This window comes from Mus caroli, chromosome 4 (assembly GCF_900094665.2).
Source record: "Mus caroli chromosome 4, CAROLI_EIJ_v1.1, whole genome shotgun sequence".
NCBI lineage: Eukaryota > Metazoa > Chordata > Mammalia > Rodentia > Muridae > Mus > Mus caroli.
The window spans coordinates 112,558,176-112,571,711 of NC_034573.1; positions in this window are offsets into that span (position 1 = coordinate 112,558,176).

The following is a 13,536-nucleotide window of genomic DNA, read 5'->3' on the forward strand; positions in this document are numbered from 1 at the left end:
GTGCTCTATAGGCTTCTTGTACATTTATAACCATCTCTTTCTTTAGGTTGGGGAAGTTTTCTTCTATGATTTTGTTGAACATGTTTTCAGGTCTTTTGAGCTGGAAATACTCTCTCTCTCTCTCTCTCTCTCTCTCTCTCTCTCTCTCTCTCTCTTCTATTCCTATTATTCTGAGATTTGGTCTTTTCATTGTGTCCTGGATTTCCTGGATGTTTTGGGTTAGGAATTTTTTATGTCTTGAATTTTCTTTGACAGTTGTGTCAATATCTTTGAAGGTATCTTCTACACCTGAGATTCTCTCTTCTATCTCTTGTATTCCATTGGTGATGCTTACATTTGTATTTCCTGACCTCTTTCTTGGGTTTTGAATTTCCAAGGTTGCTTCCATTTGTGTCTCTACTTCCATTTTTAGGTTCTGGACTGCTTTGTTCAATTCCCTCACCTGTTTGATTGTGTGTTCCCTGTATTTCTTTAAAAGGGGTTTATTTGTTTCCTCTTTAAGAGATTCTACCTGTTTAGCTGTGTTTTCCTTTATTTCTTTCAGTGAGTTATTTATATCCTTCTTAAATGACTCTATTAACTTCATGAGATAGGATTTTAGGTCAATATTCTGGTTTTCAGTTGTGTTGGAGTATCTAGGGTTTGCTTTGGTGGGAGAACTGGGTTCTGATGGTGCCAGAATATATTGGCTTCTGTTGTTTATGGTCTTGTGCTTGCCTTTTGCCATCTGGTTACCTCTGGTGTTAACTGGCCTGGGTGTCTCTGTTTGGAACCTGCCTCCTATGTCCCTTGGTTGCTGCAGGTCTCCTGTGAGGCCTGTGGCCCTGGCTGTAGCAGACCTCGTGGGGGTCCTACAAACTGAGGAGTCTACAGAAGAGAAGACAAGCTGATAGTCTGCCCAGGTGGAAGGCTCAGTCAGGAAAGTGGGTGGAGTTCGTACAGGGGGTGGGGGTTGGGTGGAGATGAGTCCTGAGTCCACTGGACTCCTCATGGTTCCCAGCTGCTGCATTATTTGGGAGGTCCCTTACCTGTGGCCCTGGCTGTAGCAGACCTCCTGGGGGCCTTTGGACTGTGGGGTCCTCAGAAGAGCAGACAAGCTGATGGTCTGCCCAGGCAGTTAACCAATAATTTTAAGTTGAAGAAGGTTTACATAGCATCACTTCGTATACTTGAGGATCTTTTGGCTGGAGCAATCACATCTTGGGGGCTAGTACTTACCATCTGAATACATAGCAGGAGCAGACTAACCCACTACAATCCAGAACAAACACCCTGCCATGACTAGCCCTGGATGAAAATCAAATCTCCCTTCCCCAGTTCCAACAAAAGGTGGAGTCTTTTCTTCCTTCCACAGAGCTTATTTTTCTAAGTAAAGCACAGTGCAACCTTGTTGCCTCTGTGGACCAGACCTAATGTCTCACATGGGCATGCTCTGAAATAAAAATGCTTAGTGGTTAAGACAGCTGCAGCCATGCACTATGTCCTGACATCAATCCCCGGAACTGAGAATTTTGAGAAGCCAGGATGGGTGAGAAATTAGGGCATCTGTTAGAGGGGAGACTTCCCTAGCCTTTACCAGGAGACTGGGAATCCTTAAATGTCGATTGAGCACAGAGCAGATGAGACAGTCCCAAAGCTGTCTTTCAGACAGAAGACACCCATCAACTCACAGGTCACATGATGGCCTCATGTTGGATTCCATGACTGGAATCTTTAAAAGACCTTTATACTTTCTGGGGCCAATAAGGGGGAGAAAATTGTGGGGAAGGAGTGAGGAGGATGGGAAAAGGAGGGTAGGAGGGAGAAAGGGGAGTAGGGAGGAAAGGAAGAAGAGAGGGAGAGAAAGGAAGAAGCTAAATGGGTTCATTAGTAGCAGTTGAAAGAGCAAGCCAAACTGGAGGAACAGGTCCTTGGCCCCAGGCATTCTGTAATCCTCTATCCAGGAGACTGACAGAGGAATACTGTGTAGGAGAAAGTAGGGAAGGTTCAGAGACAGGGTAGAATTAACTCAGGGACACCTCAGGTAGGATCCAAGTGTTAGCCATGGCTACTCTGCTGCTGCTCATGCTCCTTGGCTTACAAGTGGGTACCTTGCTCCAAGAACATGTTCTGAGATTGAGTACCATGTTAAGAAATCATGTGGAAAAATAAGTCAGGAGACTGGACTCGACATGCAGACAGGTTTATTTCAGAGAATCTGAGAAGAGCTCACACTAAGCAAGCATGCTTCTCTTACAGACTAGGAACCTTTCCCAAGCTAGGAGGAGAAGAGAAGAAGGGAGGGACTATGTGCATGAGAAGGAGACTAAGCTCTTCTTTGCAGATAGGTTTGGCATTTTGCAGTTAGATTGTGTCTCAAGAGTTCAAAGCAGGTACAGAACACTGCTGTGTCCACAGTGATTGCACAAGCCATGGTTTGTCTTCAGACCATCTGCTGGAGTTTAAGATAGCCGGAGAAATTTCTTCAGGTCTCTGCAAGAGCAGTTAAGAGCTATTAGCTACTGAGATATCTCTCTAATCCACCCCATCCCAACCTCCAACATCAGCCCTTGGGGTGTTTGGGGGAAAGGATGAAAGGTTTCATTATGTACTTCTGGCTGTCTTGGAAATCACTCTGTAGACCAGGCTGTCCTCAAGCTCAAAGACCTGTCTGCATATGCATCCCAAATTATAGAATTAAAGGTACATGTTACTACATCCAGGTTGTCCAGCTATTTTTTGAACCAATTTTGGTCAAACTCTTACACCAAGGGGTCCAGTCAATAGACTGTTTCTAAATCCAAGTTGGGTTCTTGGTTTTATTTTTTGACCAACTCTTTTTTGTATCCCAGGCTAGCCTCAAATTCATTTTGTAGCCAAGTTGATTCTGAACTTCACATCCTACCGCCTGCCTCCATCTCCTGAGTGCTTAGATTAAAGGCATGTGCCACAACCACCAAATTAAATGTGTCTTCTTTTTAATAGACAAATAAGTATGGGTCACAATATGGTACTTCAATTTAAAATACTTTGACCCTGGGAAAAGAAGGTGACTGAGATAGAATCAGATTGAGTGTGCATGTGAGTGCCATAGCACATATGTGGAGGTCAGAAACAACTCTCTAGAGTAAGTCTCTCCTTTTACCAGGGATCTGATGACCTAAGTCAGCTTGCCTGGCAACCATTTTTAATGCACTGAACCATCTTATCAGATTGAAATTAACAAATGTTAACAAGGGATAAATATAAGAACAGAGATACTCTATTGTCCAATGCTTTTGCAAATATTTATAATTTTCCCATAATAAACATTAAAGTAAACAACATATATATACATATATATGTGTATATGTGTGTGTGTGTGTGTGTGTATAAAACTTCTGAGTGCATCTAACCCTGTTGTTATCTTAAATCAGACATGTATTTCCAATGGACTGACATACAGCTCTATTTGTTTGCCATCTCAATGAGTGTACTTACAAATGAACTCTACATCCTGTCTTCTCACACCAGAGTCAAACTGCCTGCCTAAACAAATGAACACACACCTTCTCTTCCTCCTCAGTGGCTCCCTGTCTCTGTAAATGACAATACAATTCAGCCAGTTGCTCATACTGATAATTTGAGTCATCATTGACTCCTCTATTTTCCCTATGACATTCTATCCACAAATACATCTGGAGTCTGACCCCTCTCACCACCTTGCTGAGAGCAGACTTCCCTGCTGTTCTACCCTGAGGTGTTATAAAAGCCTTCTCACAAAGAAAGTGATCATAAAGAGGAAGGAGGGAGGGAGGGAGGGACGGATGGACGGACGGACTTGGGAGGAAAAGTGGATGGGGAGGAGGGAACCTGATATGGTATTGGATGAGGGAAAAGGACTGAAGGTGGGAGACTCACAAGACTCACAGGGAGGGACCTTTGATGAAATGTTCAACAGTAGGGAGAGGGAACTTATAGAGCCCACCTCCAGCAGGAAGACAGGACATCAAGTAAGTGATGGAGTTGCCATCCTACAGTCACACCTCTGACTCATAATTGTTCCTGTCTGAAAGAATTACAGGTATGGAAATGGAGAGGAGCCTGAGGAAAAGAAAGTCCAGTGACAGGCCCAAAGTGGGATCCAAGACAAAGGGAGGTCCCAAGGCCTGACACTATTACTGAGGCTATGGAGAGCTCATAAAAAGGGATCTATCATGACTGCCCTCTGAAAGACCCAACAAGCAGCTGAAAGAGTCAGATGCAGATATTTTCACCCAACCAGTGGACAGAAGTAGCTGACTCCTGTTGTTGAATTAGGGAAGGTTGAAAGAATTTGAGGAGAAGGGCAATCCTGTAGAGGGACCAGCAGTCTTAAATAATCTAGACTCCTGAGATCTTTCAAACACTGGACCACCAAACAGATAGCATACACCAGCTAACATGAGGCCCCCAACACACATACAGTAGAGAACTTCCAGGTCTATGTTCATTCAGAGATGATACACCTAACCCTCAAGAGACTGGAGGCCCCAGGGAGCTTAGAGGTCAGGTGAGGTGGAGGGTGGAGGCATCTTTGGAGATGGCTGTGGTGGGGAAAAAGTGTGGGATGTGGAGCAGTTGGAGGATGGGAGGGGAGGGAATGAGAATGGAATATGGAATGTAAAAAATGAATTACAAATAAAATTAAATTTAAAAAAAAGCCTTCTCACTAGTCTCCTTGATTCTATCATTGTCCCCTCCATGAGTATCCAGAGGAGTTTATTTGAGAACATCTCCTAGATTATGTAGATGATACATCAGGTAAAGGTACCTGCTGCCAAGACAGAAAACCTGGGTTCACTCCTTGAGTACTATATGGAAGAAAGACAGAAATGACTCCTAAATCATCCTCTGACCTTCACAAGCACACAATGCCACATATGTAACCACCACAACAAACACATAAATGTAATGAAAATCAATTTTAGGAGCTGGAACTATGGTTTAGCTTAGTGTGCACTGCTATTACAGAGGACCCAAGTTAGGATCCCCACAACCCACAGCAGTTGGTTCATGGATTTCTGTCCTCCAGCTTCAGAGGATCTGACACTCTCTTCTAGCCTCCCTGGCACCTGCAGCACATGCACACACTCATGCACTGTTCATATACTACCTACCACATGGTCAGAACATTCTTACTTCCATGAAATCCTGTCAATTAATTTGGAGAGAGAGAGATGGCTACCTGATGATACTCCTCTGACACAGGGCTTTATAATCCCAAGAAACTTCCTACTTCCCCATTAGTGATGGATAGTTTGTTACACTATGCACAATGGGACCTGACAGGGGTGGGTGATTAGTGCACACATCAAACCACTAATGTTTTCCTTTGAATGAGTGGGTGCTGGATATGATCACACATGTTTATCCTAGCACTTGGACATCTAATGCAGGAGCATTGCTAGATTCTGCAGCAAGACTGGGATACAAAGCAAGACTTATCTCAATTAGAAAACAGAAAATCAACATATCAGGTGGATACAGGTTAGAAAAGTAAACAATGGGTATAAAGAAGCGGAAGTTGGGGCTGGAGAGGAACTCAGCAGTTGAGAAATGAGGTTCTTAAGTTAGTTAAGTTCCACAGGTCTTCAGTTTCACTTCCAAAACTGACTTGTCAGCTCACAGCTATAAGTTCAGTTCCAGAGAATCAGACATTCTCTTATACATATAACATGAACAAAACCCATACTCATAAAGTAATAAAAACCAATTTTTTTTTCAAAAGCAGAAGTTACCTTAAAAATTTTCTAGCAGAAACTGAGATAATGTCTCTCATGACAGGGATTGGGCATCTCTGAACTACTGACCTCCTGGAAAACACAAAGTTGCCTGTTAGCTCTGATGGTCAGATTAGAATGTTATCAACTTTCATACTATAGATTGAGCTGTTTTTAATATACCATAGGTACCCAAGCCATAGAATTACAGGATATCCCTCCCCTGAGGCTGAATACAAGTCTAATTCCATAGAAAATAAATCAAGAGAGACTGGGGTTATGGCTCAGTCAGTGAAGTGCTTGTCATGCAAGCATAAGGATCTGAGCCTGGATTACATGTTCCAATTTAAAAATAAAAATTAAAACTCCAGGCACAGCCACAATCTTGTAATAATAGCACTGGGGAGGTAGAGACAGGAGGGTCTCTGGGGATCATCAGTCGGCCAGTCTGGCTCAATAGCTCACTCAAGGTTCATGGAGAGGCATTCTTTATCATTCTCATCATACCGTCCAGCAAGCACAGTAAGTAAATAAATACAGTTTATATAGTATATAGTAGAAGGATGGACAGGTGGCTCAATGGTTAAGAGGGCTTTCTGCTCTTGCATAGGACTCAAGTTCACTGACTAGCAACCATAATGGATAGCTAACAATCAACTTTAACTCCATCTTAAGGTAATCTGCTGCCCTCCTCTGGCCTCTGTGAGCACTGCACTTACAGGTGCTCAAGCCAACTCTCCACCCCCATACACACATAATAAATAAACAAAAAAATTTCTAAAAATTTAAAGTACCAAGCAGTTGAAGAAGACACCAAACACTGACCTCTGACCTCCACACTAATATTAATACATGTACACAGAATGAGTGAGGAGAGAGAAACAGAGAGAGACAGAGAGACAGAGAAGTGCATGCACACACACACACATACAAATAAATTAAGCTCCACAATGCTTCTTACAGGAACATCTTTTTTTTAATTTTTTATTAGATTTTTTCTTCATTTATATTTCAAATGCTATCCCGAAAGTCCCCTATACTCTCCCCCTGCCCTGCTCCCCTACCCCCTACCACTCCCATTTCTTGGCCCTGGCATTCCCCTGTACTGAGGCATATAAAGTTTGCAATACCAAGGGGCCTCTCTTCCCAGTGATGGCCGACTAGGCCATCTTCTGCTACATATGCAGCTAGAGACACGAGCTCTGGGAGTATTGGTTAGGTCATATTGTTGTTCCACCTATAGGGTTGCAGGAACATCTTAAGGATAACTTCTTTGCATTGATATGGGAGGATCTCTAAATAATTACAGCCAATGTATGTGAATAGAAGAAACAGTGATTCCTTGTAACTGTTAGCATGTCATAGAAGGATACTTACAGGAACTGGATTCCCTTGGAGAATGTGACAGAAATATAGCCGTCCTGCAATCTAGGATCCTGAGCAAGAATCTGACACACGTAGGAAGTGGCATCCAGGGCTTGGTTCTCCAAATCCTAAAAAGTGACCAGTGAGAAATGAAAGAATGGGACTGTTGGTAACCGGAACTTCTCTCAGAGAGAACTGACTTAAGCTGTGGCTGGGGGTTGGAATGATATGTCCTCCATTGGCTCAGGTATTTAACATGTGGTCCCTAGCTGGCAGTAATTTCTGGGAATGTTATGGGGAAGTTCAGCCTTGCTGGAAGAAATATATCACTGGGGTGGGACTGAAGGGTTCACAGGCTTGCCTCACTTCCAGTTTGCTCTCTTGCTTCATTCTTACAGTTGAAGCTGTGCTCTCTTACCTTCTGCTATGCCTTTCTGCCATGATGAGCTCTTATTTCCCCTTTGAACCATAAGCCCATATAAATTGTACATAAGTTGCTTCTCATCATGGTTTTTATCACAGCAACAGAAAAGTAACTCATAAGGCTGAAACTCTCATATCTCCATGCCTGCAATCCTAACACTCAGGAGGTTGAGCTATAAAAAAAAAAATTCCTGCATCCCAAAATAAAATGAAACAAAACCAGTGGGGTTTTGCAAGGTGGAGCTTTCAAATAGCACTATCAAAGCCCTCAGCAAGAATATCTCTGTCTATCAAAGCCCTCAGCAAACCCCACAGCTGGCATCTTACCTTCATCATTTTCTTCCCAATCTGTAGTGGCAGGATGTAAATTCCAGGTACTGTCCTCTCCATAAACGTTTTAAATTTAGTCGCGACTGTGGTGTCTTCTAGCCAACAAAATCAATGATGGAAACACATGAGTCAAAACGTTACCTTTAAAAGATTTATTTAACTTATTATCTTGCTGTATTAGTATTTTTCCTACTTGTATGTCTGTGCATCTCTTGTGTGCAGTAACCACAGAGGCCAGAAGAGGATCTCGGGTCCTCAGGAACTGGAGCCACAAACAATTGTAAGCTTTCATGTGAGTGCTGGTAACTGAACCCAGGTCCTCTAGTCTCCTAACCATAAAGCTATATCTATCCAACCATGAAAAAAAAAGCAATTTCTAAAATCTAACATTGCAACACAATATAAAAGAAAGAGATGTTAATTTGGTGTTTACTCACTGAAGAAAATATTAAAAGTCCTTGATTCTTATAATTAAACCACTGTTTCTATAAGACCATGAACTTTGTATGCACAATAAAAGATCTGAAGTTCGTAACACACATGGGCCTGCAGTCTGAGCAGAGGGTCTGAGGCAGCATTTGTTTAGTGTTCCTGATGGAACAGCACGTACAGTGCCCAGTGCACATGTTTGGTGTTGAGAAGGAAGGCTACAATGGAGTGGGAGATGCGCACACTGCCAGGACAATTTCATTTACTTAACCCTTGATTTTGAATTAATGTTTTTCCACTGTGTATTCAGAATAGTGTTGCCACATTTTTCTCAAGCTCCACATTCAGTTCCATGACCTGCCATATCTGGTTGTATACCACAGTAAATGTAGCTGGAACCTAGTAGATGAGGCCATCCTTCAGAATAAAGGACAATATTGTGGAACATATATCTGAGGTCAATGTCCAAAATATGTTAAAAAAAAAAACCTACAATATAGCAAGACAAACAGTATAATTAAGAAATGATGTGTATGTGTGGCCGTGGCAGGTAGGTAGGTAGGTAGGTAGGTACACTGAAGAGATGTTTAACTGGTTAAAATAGTATGTATTGCTTCTTCAGAGAACCCAAATCCCAACACTAAGGTCAGGTGACAGACACTCACCTGTAACACTGACTCTTGGGGTTCAACTTTCTTCTAGCCTCTAGGGGTACATGCACACAACAAAATCACACAAATACATATACCTAAATAAATTTTAATTTTTTTCAGTTTCATTTTATGTGTGCAAATGTTTTGTCTGCAATTATATATATATATATACTACCTGTGTGCCTGGTGCCTGAAGAGTAAAGGAAATGGTGCTAAATCATTTGGAGCTTAAGGCACCAGCCGTTATGAGCCCGCATGTGAGTGCTAAGACCCCAACCTGGACCCTCTGCAAGAGCATCTAATACACTTAACCACTCAACCATCACTCTAGAGTCAGTTAAAAACAATAATTTTTTTAAATGCAATCTTGCATGATGGTGGGTGCCTTTATTCCAACATTCTGAAGCCAGAGGCAGGGAATTCTCTGTGGATTCAAGTCCAAATAATAAATAAATAAATAGGGCTAAAATAATGGTTCATCAGTTAAAAGCAAGGATTGTTCTTCACAGCACGGACATGGTGGCACATAGTTGTCTGTAGCTTCAGTTCCAGGGTATCTATCCCCCTCCTCTGGCATCTGTGGGTACTGCATGCATGTGGTGCACAGACAAAACACTCATGCACATAAAACAATGAAATTAGTAAATCTCAATATAACACCAAAATTAATAAATAAAATCATTTTAATGGGAAAGAAAAAAGAGACATGTCTACAAGAAGACAGGAAATGTCCAACAGCACCATTGGTCTTTACTGAAATGCAAGGTGAAACAGCAACGTTCTGACTCAAACCTAGACAGACTTTGAGGACATGGAGAAATAAGAACACGTATGCCCTATTGGTGTACAAGCAGCAATGCAACCCCTGTGGAAAAGTATAGCAGTGAATTTTTTAAAAATTAAGTATGAAATTAAATTAGCAGGTGACTCCACAATTCCACTCCTAACTTTACACACAAGAAAAATGAAGACATTCGCCCTATAAAACCTGACACGAATGTTTATAAGTAGTATTGTTGGTAATAGCAGAAGGTTTTAAAAGAGCCAAATGTCCATTACTGGATAAATAATCTGTAGTTCATTCATACAATAGAATACTACTAGTCACACATAGGAATAAAGTACTGGGAGATGCTAAAACCTGGATGAACCTCAAAGCATATTCTGTAAAATAACCCTAAACAAAACATGTAAATTATGTATCTCTTTTATCTGTTGTGTCCAGAATTAGACACCCCACAAGCATTAAAAATATCCTAGAGGTTATTAGAAATGAGAGGAGAGGGAAGGAAACAAATCATATGACAGTTTTCCCAAACTAGAGAAACCAGAGAGAAGTTGTGAATACCTCAGCTTGTGAACAGGCTCAATGCCCCCAATTGTACACTGAAAACAGTGACCCTGAGGTAACATGAACTTCATAGTAACAGACAAAAGAGCACTCCTTGCTCAGCTCTGTCTATCAGGTTCTAACAAGCTTCAGAAGGTCACATGGGGCTGGAGAGTAGCCCCACTGATAAATATTTGCCTAGCATGCACCAAGCCTCATGACTGTATAACCTACACTCGAGGTGCACACATATGGTACCAGGACTTGGAAGACAGGGGAAGAAGGATTAGAAGTTCAAGATTACTCTTCACTATTTAGCAAATTTTTAAAAAGGGGGGAGGAGCAGATGTGGTGACACAAATCTATAATGTCATCACTGGAAACTGAAGCAGGAGGGCAGGAGGATTATAGCGGGAGGAGGTACATGAAGTGCCTGAGGCACACACAGGCAAAGGCTAGAAATGAAAAACAAGATCTCCTAATTTTCAGATCCTGTGACACTTAGCAAACAACTAGAGCTTAAAGAGCCTGCACCACAAAGGTCCAGCCTCTTGGAGCTCAAATGCTGTTACATGAGTCACTGCTTAACAAATAGTGAGCTGCCCACTCTGTCTGCTCAAAAAGCACACAAAATGCAAAATGAAGCAAGGCCAGATAACTTCTCTTAACTGTGTTACAAGTGCCCCACTCCTGCTGGGATGTGGTTCTCTGTCTTTAAAAATAAGCCTCTGTGTTTCCATACATAGTGTCTATTCTTCATTAAAACTTTCATGTCAGTTCTGGTCTGGTGAATTCTTTTACTTCTGCACCACAAACTGGCCATTCCCAGCACAAACCAATCTGGTGAGTGGCAGCCTGAGTGCTGCAGAGGGGAGCATCCATCTCATATCCTCTTTGAGCCTGACTTTAGTAGTCCTGGAATCTGAAGCAGCCTCGTAAGAGCTGTCTATATTCACTGCCTCTAATTCTTCTCTGGGGTTTCTTTAAACCACTCAAAAGTATCAGCCTCAAACTGTTCTGTTAAAATGGACACCAGTCTTCACTTGGCTAATTCCAGTAATCAGTTCCTAGGCTGCTTATAACCGACCTATGCACATGTGGTCTGATGACCTGCTATCTTCCTTTTATGGTGGTGGTGTGATTTGTTGTTGTTGTTGTTGTTGTTTTGTTTTGTTTTGTTTTGTTGTTAGTTTTGGAGTTGGGTTATCATTCAGTACTGTGCAGGAACTCCCTAAAATCTCATTAGTGACTAGATAATCCACCTTTGCCTTGAACTTTCAGGCGACTACCTTCCTCCACATCCCCCGTCCTGGGACAGTAGGTGTGAGCCATCAGACTTGGCTTGTTTCCTTCTTCAGGGAACATTTTCTTCAGTGGCTTCCAGGACACTGAGCTCTCCTGACCTCCCTCCACCTGTCAGGAAGCTCCTCACTGTCTCTGTCCTGGGCTGTTTCCTGGTTGACCACTCCTTCTCCAGAAGCTGAGGTGTCCCTACTCCTGGCACATTCACTCCTGGGATGATTTCACCCTGCCACAGGACTTTAAATTAGCCAGAGGCCAATGGATCTGAAATAAAGTCCCCACTGTGCAAACACCTCTATAACACTGTCCAGTTGTCTGAAAAGGGAATCAGATTGACTGATTCATAAGCTGGGTGTGCCATCACATGCCTACATCCCAGTACACCAGAGGTGGGACAAAGGGATCCTGTGTTCACATCAGCCTGGACTGCACACCAGTGAGCCTGGCTTTGAAACAAAGTGCCCCTTACCCAGAAAATAAAATGATCTCAGCATAATGGTACACTTTCTTAACCCCACAACTTGGAAAGCAGAAGAAGAACAAGAGTCCAAAGTTATCTTTAGAACCCTGGACTAATAGTTCCTGTAATGCCAGCACTCAGAAGGTGAAGGCACTAGGGATTTGAGGCTAGCCTGGACTACATAATGAGCTCCAAGACAGCCTTAGCTACACAGTGAAACCCTATCTTAAAATAAAATAACAAATTCAAATAAAATAGACAGAAAAAGGGGGAAAGGACATTCTTGGCCATATATCAAGGACAACCTGTGCTACATGAAACACTATCTTCAAAAATCAAGTTATCCAGGCATAGTAGCATATGATTTTAAACCCAACACTTGGGAGGTAATAGTTCAAGGGAATCCTTGGCTACATAGAAAATTCTAGGTTGCCATGGACTATATGGGATTAAGAAGGCAGGAGGCAAGGCTGGCATGGTGCTACAGTGGATAAAGACTTGTGCTGCCAAGTATAATATCCTGAGTTCAATCCCTGGGATCCACATGTGAAAAACAAAAAATTGACTCCCCAAAAAATGTCCTCTGATCTCTACATGTGCTGATCTGTGCGCACACACACACACACACCTCAGATGTGCTCACCCTCCAAGCTAGCCCATCTTGATTAAAACAACTTCACATTCTAATTGTCCAAGCAAACAGCTATGGTATTATCTCTGCCCCCTTCATCTCTCTGAGCATATCTAATTCCTTGATACCACCCTTAAGTATGTCAAAGTTCTACCAAACTTCATGACACCACACAGCTGTCACCATACAGCTCTGAGTCATAAGGAGGTTTAAGGTCTACACTATCCCCCTGTGACATTTACAATCTATTCTCAACATAGCAACTACAACAGAAACAAGGACAGTGTGAGAAAACCGACAGGTTCTCATGCCTATAACTCATAAATTCTGATACTACACAGTCTCTCTCCTCCATTTCTGAGGTTCCTGGAATGTGCCTGGCCCTGATCCCTCTTCACCTGTCATGGGAGAAAAGAAAAGCAACAGACTAGCTACAGGGAGTCTCCAGGACAAACAGGCCACTGAGCTAAATCTTACATGGGGAATCTCCTTGATTCATTTCTTGAAGAAATGAATCTTGATAGCTAATAAATCTGAGCCCTTCAAGAAACATGAGAAAATGCCTTTTGTTGTCTCTGTTGACAAACATTGGAATTCCCTGGGATCTCAGTTGACTGTCCCTCAATCCCTTTTTTTTATTTATTTATATATTCTATGTATATGGGTACACTGTAGCTGAACAGATGGTTGTGAGCTTTCATGTGGTTGTTTGGGATTGAATTTTTAGGACCTCTGCTCGATCCAGTTGGCCCCACTCACTCCAGCCCAAAGATTTATTGAAGAGAGGCCCCTTGGTCTTGCAAATTTTATATGCCCCAGTATAGGGGAACATCAGGACCAAGAAGTGGGAGTGGGTGGGTAGGGGAGCAGGGCAGGGGGAGAGTATAGGGGAC